This window comes from Camelus bactrianus, chromosome 3, assembly GCF_048773025.1.
Source record: "Camelus bactrianus isolate YW-2024 breed Bactrian camel chromosome 3, ASM4877302v1, whole genome shotgun sequence".
Lineage (NCBI taxonomy): Eukaryota > Metazoa > Chordata > Mammalia > Artiodactyla > Camelidae > Camelus > Camelus bactrianus.
The window spans coordinates 99,682,687-99,699,588 of NC_133541.1; the positions used below are offsets into that span (position 1 = coordinate 99,682,687).

Genomic DNA, 16,902 nt, shown 5'->3' on the forward strand with positions numbered 1-16,902 from the left:
CTACAAAAAGGGAAGACTCCTCTAATATTCTTAGATATGTGGGAAGATAAATCATACTGGATAAAAACAGGGATACCACATACAAAGGAACTCAGGAAATGAAAGCCCTTAGGCCAGGAGCATGTGGCAGCCCGGGGGTTAGGTTCAAAGACCCACTTGGATAGCCAGGTCTTGCCAAACCAGAATTTAAGGCTTTTGGCCACAGGGGAAAGTTAGACATATATTTTGGTTATCTATTGCTATGTTGCAAACCACCTCAAATCCTGGAGTTAGTCTACAATTTAGACAAGGCTTGGCAAGAGAAATTGGGCTTTGTTCCCTGGGACTGGGACATAGATGATAACCAGTGTTTACTGTCTACCCTTGAATGAGATTTACAAAGTTTCCTCCTTGGCTTTTATCTTTATAGCTGTCTGAAGGGGTACTACTGGGTTGGCTTACACCTGTAATAGAGGGGGAAGCTATTTGGTTGGGCAAATGCTTTGGAAGGGAGAGAGGGATGGGAGCGTGACAGCCAGGGGTGCGGGGGTGGTCAGGCTGAGAAACTATTATCCTTATGTGTGTATAATCCAGGCTTGGGCTTTTCTGCTCTTACTGGCTTAGTTTGACCCTCTTACTCCCTTGAAGGTTTAATTTAAGTTCAGTCGTATCCTGTCAACTATTTCATTTTCAGTGAAATCTTGTACTTTTGGTTTATGATAACAAATTGTTCTTTCAAAAAAAATGACCCGTCTGGCATGTCTCCCACCCTCCCTCCATGTGGCCTCCCCATGTGGCTGATTTGTGTATCCTGACAGCCTGGCCCTTAGGAGGTCTGGGCTCATTCCATGTTAGAGTGCAAAAGTGGAAGCTGCCAGGCCTTCCTTCAAAAAAAGGAAAAACAAAAAACTTTTTACTTAACTTCTAATTTTGAAAAAATTTCAGACTTACAAAAGCTTTTGCAGAAATAGTACAAATGATTCTGTAGACTTTTCACCCAGATTTCTCCAAACCTTATGTAACTACAGTATAATGACCTGCCCAGCTTTTCTATTGCCCAGGCTCAGAAGTCTCAGAACATCACCCCCACCACACTCTGTCGGTCAGAGCAGCCACGGGTCTGTCTAGCACAGACTTACGGGAGGGGAAATCGACTTACTCTTGATGGGCAGGTGGCAGAGGCACTGTGCAGGGTGCCGTCTGCATTGGGGGGATCTCCGGAAACTACCACGAGTCCCTGTGGTGGCGACGGGCGAGCTCCTGCTCAGTGAAGCACTCTAAATCTCAAAGCTCTGTCTAGGTTCTTGTGCACGTGCCATAGTAACGGAACTGTGTAAAGTGAAAATTAAACACAACATTATCTCCAGTCTTATATCAGAAAATAGGCCATCTGCCTTTTTAAGGAAAGTTTTGTGAACTGGTTAGAAAGTCACGAAAGAAGAGGTGTAATTCTGTCACCAGAATTAAACTGTATCCCAGTCAGGTGCCTCAGGTCATCAGAAGTGTTCGAGTCCTCAGTTGAGGGGAGTGCCTGTTCCAGGGGGGCCCTGCTGGGTCGCTGGCCTACCAGCAGGATGTGGCAAGCGGGCTTCCCTGCAGTGCACAGGCCGAGTGCGACCTGACAGGATGCAGGATGCCCCTGCTCGCTCCCTTGGTGTCTGACACAGTTCTCATCACTCAATGAGGGGACAGAAGAGGAAGGACTTTAATGGTCTGGCATTGCTGGCTGATTGGCTAGAGGTCTGGAATTACAGCTTGGCTTGTTTGAGCCTTTTATGCTTTTTTTGTCAGAGACTCAGAGCAGGCAGTTTCATTGCCCTGGGAAGCCTGTCGAGTGTAGATGAAGTTCAGCTCAGTTCCTTCTTTCTTTGCCAGGCATCAGATGACAGAACGTCCCAGCAAGGACACTGTGTGGTGCCACCAAAACCACATTGGCTTAGGAATCTAGGTGGGGTTTCTCTGGTTCCCTGAGCTTCTGTTTCCTTTTCTGTAAAATCGGAATTATTGGACTGCAGCGAAGAATAAACAAAGCCCTGTACTTCGTACAGTGTATGGCACCTTGATGGTGTGAGGGACTTAGTGCCCTCCCTTGGCCCACAAGGGTTTTCTGAATTAGTGCTTGTGGGTGGATGGGGTGGTGAAGACAGGAAGCCCTTGGGAAGGCGGAGAATCCAGTTGCTGAGGGTCATTCATGATCTACCCTGACAGCCCCACAATCATCTGGTCTGCAGTCACAGCCTCGTAATGGTCTCTGTCCTCCTGCTCTTGCCCCCTGCTGTCTGTTTGCTTCCCAGACCCCTGCAGAGCTTGCCTTGTCACTCAGACTAAGAGCCAGTCCCTCCACACGCCAGCTGCCCCCAGCCCTGTTCTAGCTCCCTGGCCACCCTTTCCCCCTGGGTCACTCTGCTCCCACCCGGGGCCTTGGAGTTTGCCGTCTGTTCCCTTTCCCTCTGCCCCTCCCTGTCTTCTAGAATCTAAGGGGCTCGCATCCTCTCTTGGTTCTCGCTCAGCTGTCACCTAGTCAGAGAGGCCTTCCCGCCACCTCTCTTCTCTCTGCCCCATTTAACGCAGCACCCCGGCCTGGCGCTCCCTCCCCCGTCTCTGCCCATCTCTTTCCCCTTCCTAGTGCGCTGTTGACGTGTTCCTTGCATGTGAGCTCCTGAAAGGCAGGGGCTTTTGTTATGTCACGTCCATGACTCAATTCCCAGTATTTGTTGGCTGGCTGAGGGTCCCCTGCCCCGGCATCTGCCTGCACAGGTGTCTTTGAGGCATTTGTTCTCCTTTAGGCCCTACATTGGGTTCCTCTTCCTGCTCGTCTCCCCTGTGCAGAATCCTGGGAGTGGCTCTAAGGAGCTGCCACTGAGTTTTGCTGGGTGTCAGACCTGGTGCTGAACACTGTGTATCCTTCAGCACTGAATTGGCGTGGCAGCTCTGTGAGGTGGGCCTATTATTAACGAAGAGCGTCGGCCCCAGGTCAGAGCTAGAACGTGGTGAGCAAGCGCTCTAGCCCCTTGTCTGAGCCGAGAGGCTGCTCTCTGTGAGGATGCTGCCCCCGGCCCCAGGCAGGCAGAGGTGGCCGGCGCCCACGGGCTCTGCTCCGTTACTGCCTTGCAGTCTGGCGTCTTCCTTCTTGGACTCCTTGTTTAGCTTGTCTCTGCCTTGTTAATGGCAAGAGTTGGCTCTCTTGCTAAATACCACTTTACATCTTTATCCTCAGTTAGGCTTTGTTCAGTTAATTCTTTTAAGTTTCATCCTTCCTCATTCATCTCTTTGTGTATTTCCTGGGAAACTCATTTGAATCTTCTAATGCCCAAATGGCATTTTTGTGGAATTCCTTGGAAAAGTGCCCTAATGTCTCACAGGGGGCCTGGGCCAGCATCTTTAAGACTTTAGCCAGGCCTGTCAGAATTGAGAAACTTGTGGTTTCTGACCCAGCAAGAGGATCTGGTCACACAGGCTCTGTGCTCTGAAAAGAAAGACAGATCCAGTGGCCACAAGGAGGGAGGTCTCTTGAGAGGGAGGAGGAAGAAAATGAATAAGGGAGGGGTATGAGATGGAGACAATATGGTTCCCAGACCTAGCACAGTAGCTGGTAGTTAGGGCTTCCAGAAAGATCTAATACATGAATGAATCCTGGGGCCTGTGCAGATGAAAGCACAGAAACTAGGGGCAAGTAAGAGAGCTGGCTGTGGTCTGATCCATCCTGAACCTGGCCCCTCAACCAGAGGAGGCTGGCTGCCTCTGGGGGTCCTGCTGGGATTTGTAGCTCTTCACAAGGTCTGACACCAGCCATTTCTCTCAACTCTCGGGGGCCCCCTTTCCCTGGCCCAGGGAGGGCAGGGACCTTCATGGTCCATCAGGCTTAGAACTTGCTAATTATTGCTTTAGAGGGGAAACTGCTCCTCATTTTTTGCTGGGTTCTCTTGGCTTCAGTTTGGAGGCTTTGCTACTGGCGTGGGTTTCTGTGTGACCGGCTAGGTTTTGATTTAGAACCTGAGGATAAAGAGGAGCAGTTTGGTGGGAGCAGTTTCCTTACCTAACCCTTGGGCATGCCAGGGAGGAACTCCACAAGTTAAGGGTTTAAACATTTCTTTTGCACTCCCCCTACCCTCACCTTGGTGGTTTTCTATTACTCTTAGAATAAAGACCAACACTCCCAAAGGCCTTGAGACCCAGCCTGGTCTAGCCCTGCCACCAGATTCCAATCTAATTCCTCAGGCTTACCAGGTCTCTCCTCCCTCATGGTTTTTGCAAATGGTATTTCCTCTGTATGGCTTGCAAAATTCTTCACACCTCTCTTGGCTCAGTACCATTACCCCATTCATCCTTCCTGTCTTGCTTATGTGTCACATTGGTGACGGTGAGTGGTACCTTCCACTCCCAGGTCTGGGTCAGCTTTCTGTCCTTCATCGTACTCTCTGGGCTTGTAATTTTACAGTTTAGGCTCTTGTTACAGATTTAAGGTCTTCCCCACTGTCTGAGAGTGTCCTGAGAACAGAGACCTTGACTAACCGCTTGATTCCCCAGTAACTACTTGCCGAGTGATTAAAGATGAAAAGGAGTTTAGAGTTATGCAGGAGGGAGGACAGGATGAGATTCTGGAATAAGCTTTTTCAAGTTGTTGAGCTCTGGCCTTGAGTTTGCAGACTGTTTGCACTACTTTTCTCTTCCTCACTTTATTCATTTTTCTGTCGGGGCTCTGAGCAGAATATTCATCGTGGAGCACTGTTAGGATACCTACAGTCACAGATAAGTGAATTATCAGCACTGAGAGATGTAGCTTCAGGTTATTTTTGCCTCCACTGGGTGTGCTAGCCCTCACTCCTTCTCTTCTCCGTGGACCTGGTAACAGCACTCATTTTTTTAATATTCTTCTGAGTCCAGATACCCCCTCATCTCAATCATTTTTGTGTTCTTATTTCCTAGGCAGCTCTTGCTTACGTGCAATGCACACATTGTGTGTTCTGTTTTGTGCCCCCACTACTTGGTCATAAGCAACTTTCCAGTAGGGCAGGGTTTCTCAACCTCTGCACTGTTGACACTGGGCTGGACAATGTGCGTGCGTGCGTGCGCGCACTGCTGGCTGTGCATTGTAGGACAACTTAGCAGCATCCCTGGCCTCTACTCACTAAAGGCCAGTGAGAATCTGCTCAGTCATGACAACCAAAAATGTTGCTCAGACATTACCAGATGTCCCTTAGGGACCCTGATCATCTTCCTTTGAGAACCACTGCTATAGCATCTTCATAATGGAAACTATAAGTTGGCAATTGCTTTTGAGCCCAGTGGAGGAAAAGGCCTTCCTAATCAGCTTCATCAGAAGCTGAAAAATACATGACTTTTTCTGGCAGCCTGCCCAGGAAGAAGGTTCCGGAAACTTGGAACTATAAAGAACTCCCTCTTGCCCTCTGACTGGACAGGCAGGCTTTATTTCTGAGCTCCTCTGCAGTCTGGAACTGGAGAATCTGGGTGTTTGATACCAATTCCTAGATGAAAACCAGCAGAACAAGAAGAGTTTGAACTCCCAAGTTTTTGAACATTTAATATTAACTGTTATTAAATAATTAATAAACAGTAGCTAAATAATAGAGTGAGTACTTACCAAGTTGTTATGATGTGTCAAGCACTTTGATACATTAACTCATTTAGTCCTAAGAACAAGAGGCAGGTCTTCTATTATCCTCGTCATACAGATGAAGGGACCAACCGAAGCACAGAAAGCCTGAAACTAGTTCATGGTCACACAGATGGGAGGTGATGCAACTGAGAGACTCACACCCACCAACGCCAAAGCCCACGCTCCTCAGCACCTACCATTCACTGAGTACCTCGGGATGTGCCCATTGCTGGGCTGAGAGCTTTATGGATACGGCTTCAATTCTTGGAAAAGTCCTTCCGGGCAAGTGGTATTATCCCAGACCTTACACGTATGGAACCTGCGTCTTAGAGAAGCTGTAATGTCTTGCCCATGGTCCCCCAGGTGTCTGGCCCAGAGCCTGACGTACTTCCAGGTGTCCTTGGGCCTCCTATGAATGAGTAAAGGTTTTTTATAACTTCGTCTTCCTTTTTCCCTTGGAATCACCACTCATTCATTCACTAGTCATTAAATGCCTTCTGTAATTTAGTGCCAAGCACTAAGTAAATGTTGCTGTTTCTAATTAGATCTTGTTCAGAGCTTTGTGTACAGAATCTTATTTAATCCTTACAGGGTTCCTAGTGGTTTCCTATTTTAAAGATGAGCACACAGATTCAGAGAGAGAAGTAAACTGGCCCAAAGTCAAATAGTAACTCACTGAGACATGAATTGAACCCTTGTCTGTCTGATTTCAAATTATATTCTCAACTTTCATGCTCCTTTGCATTCCATTAGAAGTATCCTTGAAATACTTCAAAATTAGCAACAACATGCATTGTTAGCAGTAGTGAAGAAGGCGAGCTCTCTCAGTAAGACGTGTCCTCTCTGGGACACTCAGTTGCAGCGCTTTTCCTTTCTTTTCATGAAAGCAGATGAGATTGGCCTTCGGTTCATGAACTGAGTTCTTGGCACGAATCTTGACTCTCGTTCCCCGTATTTGTAACTTCAGGCTTTAACTTGGCAGATATGCTCAGCTAGGCCCAGCGCGTCCACGATGTCTCCCAAGCTCCTGCACTAGGTCTCGTGGCACTGGCGTTGCAGGAAGACAGTCTGGTCATGAGGACAGTGGGGGACCATAGCTCCTAAAGCCGGCTTTGTATTTTTCTGTCATCTTGGATATAGAGACAAAATTTGTTTTGGCCAAATTCTTTATGCAAAACACTCTCCTCTGCCTTTTCAAAAGCCTTGGTCTGCCGCACTCGGGAGTAATGGACTATGAAAGGGCAGCTGCTCTTGGCAGATCCAGTTTACTCAGCTGGCCAGGGGCGTGTGCTCAGTTGGCCAGACTGGGTTGCCCAGGAGATGGGTGTTTAAAGGCCTATCCTGCTCCTGGACCGTGTTGCTGCGTTGTCTCCTCAGTCCCCTTCCTCCAGGTGTAGCCTGGGTTTCTGCTCTAATGCTGCTTTTACCCAGTCTTGAAACTTGACATACACTTTCCCTTCACATCTCGCATAAGCTTTTTAAAAAAAATTTTTTGGGGGGAGAGGTAATTAGGTTTTATTTATCTTTGATGGAGATACTAGGGATTGAACCCAGGACTTCATGCATGCTAGGCATGCATTCTACCACTGAGCTATACCCTCCCCCTTGCATAAGCTTTTTAAAGTTAGGTTGATATAAACAATGAGGAAGCTGGTTTGGTGGGCAAGAAAAAGGAGGCTGCTTTGGCTAAAAGGCATCCAGGGAGTAAATTAAAAAAAAAAAAAAAAAAAATAACAGGCCTCTAGGGAAACTGGAAGGTGCAGGTGGGATGGAGCAGATCCGTCTCTAGGATTGAAGCTAAGACCGTGATGTTGGGACTGCCCTGTGTGAGGTCCCTTAGGGTGGCAGGGGTCTCTCCCTGGGATATACCCTTCCAGATGGCAGTGAGGCAATCGCAGTGCCAGGAGGCCAGCTCCAAGGCCAGGCATGAGCCGGGCAGCTCCACTCGCACCCCCTGCTGGTGTGGCTCGGTGCCCAGGGGCGCCTAGCACCCGCTCCCCAGTGGTCAGTGTGGTTCGCCACAGCGGAAAAATCTATATTCTGTTTATATTGTGGCTCCCCAGAGTTGAGAAGCTCTAAAAAGCGGGATGTGACACAGGATGATTATAACTAAAATGCTGATGATGAAGATGGCAAGGATTGGTGTCTCTGCCACTGGAGGAGGGCTTAGCCCAGCAGACATTGAAGCGTGTGTGGTGACCACGTCCAGCATGGTCAGGGACCAGAAGAGGGGCTTTCTCCACACCCTGACCTAGTGCAGCTCTGCTGTACCACAGGCTGCTGCCCCTGGAGGGGTATGTGGGTTTTCACACAGAGAAACATGGCCTCGTTTTTAAAATAATTTTTTAAATTACAGAAATAGCTCTTCTTTATAAAAAGTAAATAATACTTTTGCTATCTAGAAACGGTAGTTAACATCTTGGTATAAATCTTTCGGTCTATATTTATTTTTTATGATGCCCCTTTTTGAAATTTGACTAGTTTGTTGATCTATGTCCAGGAGGTATATTTGCAGCTAATGAGATGCTACATAAAAATGTTATTGGGTGTTTTGGGTTTTTTTCTTCGTTTTAAATTCATCGCCTGTGTGTCTTCCAGCTGCATCTTGGCCCCATAGTTATGTGCAAGTCTTACGGAGTGGTGATCAATTTTCAGTGAAGTCTCCATTTCAGGTGTCAATCTCATACTGCTGACTTCATGCTAGGATTCCCCCTACCCCAATCTAAATTATTCTGTTTTTAAAAAATCTCAGTACAGGGTAAAGCTCTACAGTATAGGTCTCTTTTCCTTCTCGCCCTTTATTTGTTTATAGAATAACAGCAACTTCCAGTCTATTATGTGCTTCCTTGGTGCCCGGCACTGTGCTGCTTTTCAAGTAGTTAATCATGTAATCTTTATAACAGTCCCAAGAGGTTGTTGCTGTTCTTGTCTCCATGTTTCAGGGGAGGAACCCAAGCCACAGAGAAGCGAAAGGGAATGCATGCCACTGAAATGTCTATGCCAGGTGTAGCAAGCTCAATCCCCGAACCCAGTGAACCTGTGTCTGCAGCGGTTGGGCCTTGGGGGCTCCAGGGATGTCGCGGACCCAGCTCCTGCCCCGTGAGCTGGTCCAGCGGGGGCTGAGAGACCCACTGGAACCGACCAGCAAGCAGACAGTGGTAGTATTTGCAGCCTGCCTGGTTTTCTACTCTTCCAGACTTGCCTTGGCTCTCTGAGGGAGTGGCTTCCTCCTCAGGGAATACTGACTTTCCTATCAGCTCTTCTGGAAAGCCTTAGCAGCTCCCAGCCAGGAAGCTTGCTACTGTGTGCTGTCAAGGCTGCAGCCCTTTCAGTTTTGAGAAGCCAGTGCTGTTCCCTCCCTTCCTTCCACTGTGGGGCTCAGTGGCTTTTTCCTCATTAGATCAAAATGGTGTGTTGCATGTGTGGGCTGGGATCCTGATTGGAAAAGGTGGCTCACTTCCTAGGGATGCCCTTACCTATCCTCAGCCTTTTAGACTTTAGAGGCTTTCTGAAGCTGGAGAAGAGAGTAGGATCCCCCCACCCACACACACAGGGATGCACATGCACGCTAAAGGTTGTAGCTGGGTGTGTGTGGTGATGTGGAGAGCTCCTCTTTGGGGTCCCAGGCATCAGAACCTTTTCCCAGGGACATATCTGCTTAAAGACCATTGGGAATAGCCTAGGAGAGATTTTAGTGCCTTTCAATTGCATTTTCCTTAGGGAAAAAACATTTCGATTAGACTTATTTTTTAGTAGTCTCTTGATTCCCTCTGAGCTTTTCCATTTGCCCTTGAAATGAGTCCCTTTGGTACCATGGGATACCTTGTCAGCCTGGAGGATTTTAGAGCCTGCAAGATTGTATTTGAGTTGTTCTTAATGGGTAAAAATGGATTTTTGCTTCTGAGAGTAGGTGTATCATGCGTAGTTTATGAAGAATCAATATTCCCCATCCCCTCCACCCCCTTGTCCCCAAAAAGCCCTGTCCGAGTACCCGTGGGTAACCATGAACAACTCAAGGCTGTGGGCACAATACCCTAGGCCTGCAGATCTGAAGAAAAGGCTCCCAGAAGGCCCCTCTGGAGAAGGTGTCTTCTGGGGCTGCAGGGCCCGCTCTCCCTGGCCCAGCCAGGCTCAGGACCCTATCTCCCTTTTCTTGCTTTACTGTTTCCCAAGATCTTCTCCCAGTCAAATTGATCCCTTCTGGGATAGAGGGATGACTCTGATACCAGGGGCTGCCTTCAACCATTTCATGAAAGTTCAGGATGAACCACGATCTCCTGAAGGATTTGAACTGACAGAAGTGGGAGTGACTCCCTTCCTTAAGAACTTAAGACTGACAGGGTCTTCGTATTTTTTCTTAGTAGTACTTTGCCGTTGCTTCAGAGAACAGCCAGCTAAGTCCTATAAGGCAGGCTGGAAACAGCTTTTCCAACCAAGGTAAAAGGTGCAAGACAGATCACTTCATTCGTTCATTCACTCATTCATTCCATGTCCCCTGTCTGCCAGGCCTACTGAGTGCCCTGGGCTAGGCTAGAGGCGTGGTGTGGTGACTTTGAAGTGTTCTGCGTTTTTATCCAGGTAGAATCAGGAGCTAAGGATCCACCAGGGTTCATCTTGGAGATCAAAAGGAATTTTTCAACAGGACCCCACCACCACGCCCCCCGCGGGCATGGGAGGAGGGTACTGAGAGTGAGCAGCTGGGGGAAGGATCCCTGGTGGCGCCAGCTCCACCTGCTGATGCAGTGGGGAGGTGACAGGGATGTTTGTGTGATTGTGAATGTCAATAGGAACAGTGTCGCTGGCCTTCCCAGGTTGGCGCCCAGCAGCCTGGCATCCACCAGGAGCTGGGCCCAGGCAGCACCATAGAGAGACAGACACCTCTTCTACTGTATTTCTGTCACTTGTTTGTTCTTCCGAAGACCTCAGCTTACCGTGTAGAATGAACAGCAGTCTATAGAATCTTCCCGTAATGCCCACGTGGCTTTCAGGTGTCTCAGCAATTAGGGACCCCTGCCTTCTGTCCTTCAGCTCTCTGTCTTGGGAGGAATAAGGGCAGTTAACATAAACCGAGTGCCTCCTGTATACCAGGCCCTGGCCTGTGCGGTTTAAGTCATTACGTCCCCGAAGAACCTGATGAGGGAAGAGGCGCTGTTATTATCCCCATCTCCCAGGTGAGGAAACTGAAGCTGGGAGAGGTTGTCACACCTTCACAGTGGCCCTGAGAGCGGACCCTGGCAACAGGACCCTAGAGCCAGCTCTCCTCACGTCCACAGCATTCCTTGGCGAGCTACTGGGATGGTGGTGTCTGCTTGAGCTGCGCCCTGGGGAGGGGCTCCTGACTGATGACACCAGCAGGGCTGCAGGCCTGGGCCCTCACGGAGTGTGCCGGGCCGTCGGTTTTCTTAGAGTCCTTCCCTTCTCCAGACTTGCAGTGCTGGAAGTAAACCCACCTCCTTGGGCAGCTGAACCCTCAGTGGCTGGGGAGCAGTCATATGCCTTCTGTCCTCCCTGCAAACCTCTACCTCCAAGGCTGATCTCACCTCGTCCCACCTCATAGCAAGGATTAGCCTGTCTCTTGCTGTTCCACTGGAAAGGTGGATGGTCCTGCTGTTGGAGACTTTTTGGATCAAGCTTCAATGACAAGCTGGCTAGGACTGGTAGAGCTGACCATGGAAGGAAGTTGTCCTAAACTCCGGCCCTGTCTCCCGGGCTAGCAAGTTCTAGTCACAGCCCTACAGGCCAGGGTACCCCACTGTCGCCCTTTTCCCAGTGGGGAAGCCTCTGGCCTCATATTTGCCAAATGACCCATGACTCAGTGGGCAAATATGAGGCCAGAGGTGGTGGTTTTCAGGACCCTTTGTTGTTGACATTTGGGTGGATGTTGGCTTGTGGCCATGTTACAAAACAGCAGAAATTGTGGTTACTTGGAGGAGCCCAGGCACCTCACATAGTTGTTTCCAAATCTGCAAGGATGACCTTTGTTGTTCTGAAATGGTGAGTGATGTGCTTTAGGGAGGAGAGGGTAGGGTGGGAGACAGGCCTTCCAAGTGAGATCTGCCCCAAATCTGTGTTCACGGAGAGTGCTCATCCTGGCCTATGCCCACCTGAGAACTCAGCATGTACCGGGGCTCTAAACTCAGGTGTGTTCAGGTGAAAATAACGGCTATTTTTACTGTCGCCAAGCCAAGCCTAACCAAGGAGGAAGAGAACAACCTGGGACATTTTGCATAAATGTATCTGCTGGAACTGTTACTCAGTAACTTAGGAACCTGGTACGTGCAGAAGCCAGTTGTGGTCTGTATACCCAAGATAAAAGCACGCTTCCTGTTCAGGAAAAATGATACAGTGGTGTTTGCCTTATTAGAAAATGCAGCAAGTACTATTTGAATGAGACTCCCGAGGCTGGTGCTCAGTGTGAGTCTGACTAACATTGCTGATAGCAGGGCGGCCTGTGCCTGTCTGTGCCTGGACGCTAATTGGTAGAACCCAGCGGCTCCCTCCTTGGTGGTCTCTGCCCAGTTGGGCCCATTCCAAAGAGCCAGCTCTCCTCAAAGGAACCTTTCCATTTTTTTCGGTAACCTAATGCCTGAAAACCAGAAAAATGATTTTCCTGGTTTCCATGTAGCATCCAAAATCATGGCAGTCATTGTCTTATATTCAGGAGCCGGTGACATTGGGAGTTTGTGGTTCTGGGTCCATTTCTGTTGTCCTTCTGCCTTTTCTCTCCTCGCTTTGTTTCTATGATTCCCTGGTTCCAGGCGTCTTTCCTGCTGCTCAGGAGGGTGTGAACTAACAGATTGTGTGTTAATCACCATCACCACCACTCCCTCCTTGGAGCAGGGGGAGTCAGGCTATGGTGGTAACTGTCAGGAGAAGCCACGGCTGTAGCACAGCCTGGGTCCGTCTAAAATGACGCCTGTTTCCGGGTGAGCCACTCACTGGCCAGCATTTCTTTCAATTTTCTTGTAAGGGAAGAAAACTCCTTAGCTCACCCTGTCCTGATTCTGAAATCTAGTTGTTGATTATTGGTCCCCACTGTGTGGCGTGTCACCGTGCACGTCCTCAAGCTAGCTCGTTGGCTCTTCTTTCCAAGGTGGTGTGTGAGCTGCCTGAGTCAGGGATGGTGTCTTTTGTTCCTGGACTCCCCAGTAGGTTTGGCAGTGTCAGAAAAATGAGAATTGAGCATGTGAGGTGGGAGGGAGATGGAGCAAGGTGTCTGCAGCAGCAGCTTCTCTCCCCTCCTGCACATCCTGTCTGTGGGGTCTGACGGGAGCAGCCCGGAAGGGCCTTCCGGCAGGCGGGCACCTGGGCAGGCAGAGCGACTTGCTTGCTTTGATGACTACAACGTGCCTCCGGCTAGCTGGCGTCCAGGCCGGCCCCGGGGGATGGCAGGATCGACCATACCACCAAACCAGAACTGAAACAGCTGCTGGAACAGAACGTCCCCAAGCCACTAGCATAGCTTTGCCTGCTGCCAGGTGAAGCTCCTGTATCTCTCCGCCCAGGGGTGTTGAGATGCCTGGAATCCTCATGAATGATCGGAGGATGAAAGAATGCAGGGTTTATCATTTTAACCATTTTTAAGTGTGCAGTTTAGTGGCATTAAGTCCATTCACATTGTTGTGCAACCATCGCCACCATCCATCTCTGCTTCTTTCATCATCCCAAACTGAAACTCTGTACCCAGTAAAGAATAAATCCCCTCTCCAGCCCCTGGCTGCCACCATTCTACTTTCTGTCTCCATGAATTTGACTGCTCTAGGAACCTCATGTAACAGGAGTCATGTGGTATTTGTCCTTCCGTGACTGGCTCGTTTCACTTAGCACAGTGTCTTTAAGGCCCACCCATGTTGTAGCACTGTCGAAATTTCTTTCCTTTTTCAGGCTGAAAAACATTCCATTGTATGTCTAGACCATGTTTTGTTTATCCTCTTAGCCATCGATGGGCACTTGAGTGGCTTCTTTTTTTTGGCTATTGTGACTATGCTGCTGTGAACATGGGTGTGCAAATACCTGCTCGAGCCCCTGCTTTCAGTTCTTTTGGGTAAGAGTTTTACAGCACAGGAGCAAGATGTCTTTGAAGGTCAGTTTCTGATGACTCACCCTTTGCCTGTGAGGGCTAGACTCACAGGCCAAAAGGTAGCTTTACTCACCGTCTAATTTTAGACTCCAGCCTAACCACCACTGGTCACTTGTAACATCAGACTTCATTTTGATATTTGATCAGCTTTCACAGCATGTTACAATTCCAGTTTTACGTGTTACCTGTCGCTGATTACACTTAGCTGGCCACTTCCTTGTGATTATGGGGCACCCTTGTCACTTGGCGGTGGCTTGCTCCAGGGGTGCAGCCTTTTTCTGACTTTGCCCTCCTAACCCAAGTTGGACTGGTCTTTTGGCCTTGTCCCCAGACCTGGCTCCATATTGGGACCTGAGCCGACTGACAACTGAGGCCATTGAGGTCACTTGTCTTCTACTCATGGCAGCTTTGTGCGGGCCCGAAGGGGTGGTGTTATCCCCCAGGCCTGCTGGTTCTCGTCATCTGTTTTTGTTTCATCCAGTTCTTACACAACATTTAGCATTGTTGGAATTACATGTCATCTTTTGCCCCTTGGAAAGTAAAATACTCTCCTGAAATACCTTGGCATTTGGAGTTGCCACAAGAGCTGGTTTTGCCTGCACCAGCTTCGAACCAGCCCTCAGGCCCTTGGTAATTTGTGGTGTGTACACGCCCTGGGGATAGTGGGCTTTTAGGGGATTCAACTCATCTGTCCTGTCGAGGTTTGCTCTACCTCTAGAGGAGACTTCTTTCATCCAATGTCCTTCTGTATTTGCCAAAGCAGTTAGGAAGTGGAGAAGGGAGCACAGAGAAGACCTGTACCCTGCATTTACGGACCTCACAGTAGTTAAGGCATTTAGAAACCTTAAGGATAAACCAGCCATTTCTGAGACAGTCCTGTTTTCTTATCTATTCCAATGACACAAGTAAAAAGAAAACAGAGCTGGCCAGGAAGGGAGAGCTTCCTGCTCTTACCCCCAGGCTCTGTCCTGGGCGCTCTGGCCTCCAGTACAATAGTAGCCAACCCTTTTCACCTAGACTTCCCTGGGGCCCATCTCTGTCTCCGCTGCACTCTTCTTAAGGACTCCTTGGTTTTCGGATGATTGTAATGATAGTGTGATAGCAGCAGTTGAGTCAGAAAGATCCCAGATGGTCTGGGCCAGGTCAGGCAGGCCTTCAGAGGAAACGCATGGAGGAGATGTGGGGACTGCCCGGTGGGCAGTGCAGAGGAGGAGGGGGACGTGCTTGTCCGCTTCTCTCTTCTGCCCTTCTCAGTGCTGACTGTTTGTTGCCTTCTTGTGCTCTGGCATGTGGCTGCAGGGGCGGGAGGGGAGAGGATCAAGTGATACCTTGATGCCAATGTATTTTCATCTCTTTGGGGCCTCACCAGGCACACTGTCAACCCCACTTTCTAAAGGTGGACGCTGAGGGTGGGAGAGGTGAAGGGCAGAGTCCAGGCCCTGGGCAGCTGCACTGGAGCCTAAACCAAGAAGGAAGGAAGGTGCACAGATGAGTCTGACCCGGGGCTGAGTTGAGAGAAGGCATTAGTATGTGCTGGGTACCTGGGCTACCGTTTTAGTCCCGTGACGGTTGCCTTATTTGGTTTGGCTTTAGAGGCTAGAGGATGAAGGGAGGAATTTGCCAGGCAGCTGATGAGATGCTTTTCAGAGGATCTGGAAGATCTGTGTGGGGTGTGGAAGAAGAGCTTTTCCCGTAGTAAACCAACCTCGAGCAAGGTCCCTGGCCTGAGCCCTGGGCGGGGCCGCTACTCAATCAGGCGGCTATTCCTGAAGCTGATGTGGAGGAGACAGGGCACTTCTGCCCTGGGGCAGGCGAGCCGTTCCTCTGGCAGGGAAAGAAAGAAGAGGTTGTTCAGAGGTGCACGGCCAGATCTCGGAGGCGGGGTGGCGTCTATGCCTGGGTGCCGCTGTCTGTGCAGGAAGGCTGAGGACTGGCAGATGGTCTAGGAGGTCCTGGGAAACCCACTGCGGGGCTTCCTGCTGGGGTCAGTGCCACAGAGCCCAGGGCGGCCAGGCCTTCAGTGGTGGGATGGGCTGTCACTAGGCACAGCCCCGGCATTCAGGATGCAGGTCTGTCTGTGGTCCCTGGGTTACAACCTGTTTGTTCCCATGCTAACCAGGTCCCTCCTCTGTCCCAGACTCAGTATACTAGCTCCCCGTCCACTGTCCCTGGAAGTTGCTCTGTCTTGGGTCCTGCCCGAGGTTCCTAGAGTCGTACTTCCTGTGTCTCCCCAACTCTGAACCTAGGCTCTGATGCCATGTGGTTGGTTGAGGCCAAAGGAACAGTGACAGGGCGTGTGTGTGTGTGTTGGGAAGAGGGCAGGGCCTCGAGCTGCTGACAGTTCTCCCTCCAGCCTCCTTGGGTCCTTCTGCCACAGGGCTACTGGAGATGGGGGCCTAGCTCTGTTCATTTGCCGCCTTCCCTCACAGTGGCCTTGGGCACACCCCGCTCTTGCAGCACCTGTCACTCCACTGCACAGTGCAGGGCTGGCTGATCTTGCAGGCCCTTTGCTCCCGCAGCAGCCTAATTTGACTCTCCCTCTCGGCCTCCTGTTATTTCTGAGGCTTCTCCCCAGAGTCCAGGGGACTCCTCCCACCCCTTCTCTCTACTGGGTTTATGCCAGCTCTTTACTCAGTCCTGGGAGGGGTCTGCCTGAGGGTCAGTCATTTGAATAACAGTAATAACATCAATGAGCATGTACTGAATACTTGACAGTGTTCCAGGTTACTCCTGTTTTTTAGGGGAGGAAGTTGAGGCTAAGAGAGGTTGTCACCTGCCCAGGTTACATGGCCAATGAGTAGATGAACCTGTATTTAAATCTAATTTGATATGTCTTTTTAAAATCTCTATTCTGAAAGTCTAATTGTGATGCTTCCCACAGAATTGGAACAGAGTGTCTTTGGGAATTGTGACCTGATTGGGGTGACGGTGTCAGGTAGGGGAAAGGGGTCTTCCCTGCTTCTCTCTGAACATCCCATCTCCACAATCTGATGAGAACCCACTGCCTACCAACACCCCTCCCCCGTCGAAACTCTAAACTCGGTTCCTAGGAAGAGATGTTGGAGCAGTTGGGGCCACTTTGGCACGGAGAGGGCTGGGGAGATGGAGACTTGCTTTTCTGAGAACACAGCCGGTGCCCCCTGCAGGCTGTTGTTTTGCGCGTTGCGGGAGTGGGCAGAGAGCACAGCTGGGTCTGGGCAGGCAGTCTGCGCAGGGAGGGATGTGC

The 16,902-nt window shown here is 49.8% G+C and overlaps 1 protein-coding gene and 1 long non-coding RNA gene across 4 annotated transcripts in view; one reads left to right on the forward strand and one right to left on the reverse strand.

Moving 5' to 3' along the window:
* The window catches only part of CYSTM1 (cysteine rich transmembrane module containing 1), a 106,420-nt gene that overhangs the window by 78,724 nt on the left and 10,794 nt on the right, over positions 1-16,902 (forward strand). The gene's annotated exons all lie outside the window — the stretch shown is intronic.
* LOC141577093 (uncharacterized) lies at positions 887-12,311 on the reverse strand. Its single transcript, XR_012505663.1, has 2 exons — positions 10,528-12,311; positions 887-1,308 (listed from the first exon to the last, which is right to left on the reverse strand). It is a non-coding gene; the product is annotated as an uncharacterized LOC141577093 (long non-coding RNA).